Source organism: Nomascus leucogenys, unplaced genomic scaffold, assembly GCF_006542625.1.
Source record: "Nomascus leucogenys isolate Asia unplaced genomic scaffold, Asia_NLE_v1 Super-Scaffold_241, whole genome shotgun sequence".
Classification (NCBI taxonomy): domain Eukaryota; kingdom Metazoa; phylum Chordata; class Mammalia; order Primates; family Hylobatidae; genus Nomascus; species Nomascus leucogenys.
This window is the reverse complement of record NW_022095767.1, coordinates 2726048-2728132: the sequence shown is the minus strand read 5'-3', so window position 1 is coordinate 2728132 and position 2085 is coordinate 2726048. Positions and strand designations below refer to the sequence as shown.

Below are 2085 nucleotides of genomic sequence, written 5' to 3'. Positions count from 1 at the left end.
AGGCACCACTGCACTCCAGCCTGGACAACAGAGTGAAACTCTGTCTCAAAAAAAAAAAAAAAAAAAAGAAAAAAAAAAAAACACTTTATACCTGTAATCCCATCACTTTGGGAGGCCAAGACAGGCAGATTGCTTGAGCCCAGAAGTTTGAGACCAGCCTGGACAACATGGTGAGACCCCCATCTCTACAAAAAATAAAACAAATCAAAACAAAACTACCTGGGTGTGGTGACTCACGCCTGTAGTCCCAGCTACTCAGGAGGTTGAGGTGGGAGGATCACTTGAGCTACGGAGGTCAAAGCTGCAGTAAGCCGTGATCGCACCACCGCACTCCAGCCTGGGTGACAGAGTGGGATCTTGTCTCAAAGTAGTAATAATAATAATAATAACAATAATAATAATAATAATAATAAAAAACAACTAAAACAATAAAAACAAGTGAAGCAACTGTGACTAATGAAGTGCTTTAAAGGCAAGGAGACAGGGGCCAACGGGAACAGGGAAGTTACTGTACACAGTCTGAAGAGGTGACAATTGAGGACAGGCTTAATCAGCTACACAGGGAGTAAAAAGCCCAATTCTGTGCATTGAGCCAGGAATCTATGGAGAACTTGAGGAATAGAATGAAGGTTGGTACAACTGGAGCCTCGTGAGCCAGGATGGAAGGGGAGCCAGTTAAGATGCAGACACCAGTAGGTGCCAAACTATGGACTGAACTGTCCCCTAAATGTCCCCTTCCACCATCAAAACCCAGAGATCTGGAGGGCGCAGGGATATCGGGGGAGCTTGGAGAGAAAGACACAGAGGGGGCGCAGTAGCACCTCGGACAGCACCATACCTGTCCATGGTGCTGACAGCTCGAGGCACTGACAGTCAGTGGGAATGTAAAACGGTGCAGCCGCTATGGAAAAGTTTGGCGTTTCCTCAATGCAACGCAGAATCTGCATATAACCCAACAATTCCACTCCCAGGCATCTAGCCAAGGAAATCAAAAGCAGGGATCCAGATAGTTGTACACCTGTGTTCACAGCAGCATGAGTCACCATAGCCAAAAAGTGGAAGCAACTCAAGTGTCCAACAGATGAACCTATAAACACAACGTGGTCCATCCACACAATGGAATGTTATTGTCGTAAAGAAGAAAACCGTTCTGACCGGTCAAGGAGACTCATGCCTGTAATCTTAGCACTTTGGGAGGCCAAGGTGGGTAGATCACTTCAGCTCAGGAGTTCAAGACCAGCCTGGGCATCCCGTCTCTACTAAAAATACAAAAATTAAGGCCAGATGTGGTGGCACATGCTTGTATTCCCAGCACTTTAGAAGGCTGAAACAGGTGGATGGCTTGAGGACAGGAGTTTTAGACCAGCCTGGCCAACATGGTGAAACCCCATCTCTACAAAAAAGACAAAAATTAGCCAGGCATGGTGGTGCTCACCTGTGGCCCCAGCTACTTGGAAGGCTGAGGCATGAAAATCGCTTGAATCCAGGAGCTGGAGGCTGCAATAAGCTGAGATCGCATCACTACACTCCAGCCTAGGTGGAGAGAGAGACACTGTCTCAAAAATTAAAACAAAAAACAAAACAAAACAAAAAAACCCCACAAAATCTAGCTGGGTGTGGTGGCGAGGGCCTGTAATCCCAGCTACTCAGGAGGCTGAGGCAGGAGAATCGCTTGAACCTGGGAGGTGGAGGTTGCAGTGAGCAGAGATCATGCCACCGCACTCCAGCCTGGGTGACACAGTGAGACTCTGTCTCACAAAAAAAAAGAAAAAAGAAAAAGAAAAATAAATAAATAAATAAATAAATAAATAAATAAATAAATAGAGGGGTGCCATATCGGGCCCCCAAGAGCACCTGTGAGCCCGGGAGGGTGGCACGGAATGTTTGGCCCTGTGGTCTGGAGTCAGCACTGGCTTCTGAGGAGCCAGAGAAGGGGCAGAGTGGGGACAAGCACCTAGTGGGGCTCCATGTGGATTCTAGAAAGGCATTCCCTGTGGGGGGCAAGCACCAGGTGGTGTCAGACCCCAGCCCCAGCCATCCTGAGCACAGAAGGTGGGTCCCCAACCCGAAGACGACAGGAGGCCA

General features: G+C 48.0%; 1 long non-coding RNA gene across 1 annotated transcript; it reads right to left on the bottom strand.

The window, feature by feature from the left end:
* Positions 1-296: 296 nt before the first annotated feature.
* LOC115833530 lies at positions 297-1467 on the bottom strand. Its single transcript, XR_004028933.1, has 3 exons — positions 1436-1467; positions 839-975; positions 297-337 (listed from the first exon to the last, which is right to left on the bottom strand). It is a non-coding gene; the product is annotated as an uncharacterized LOC115833530 (long non-coding RNA).
* Positions 1468-2085: the final 618 nt, after the last annotated feature.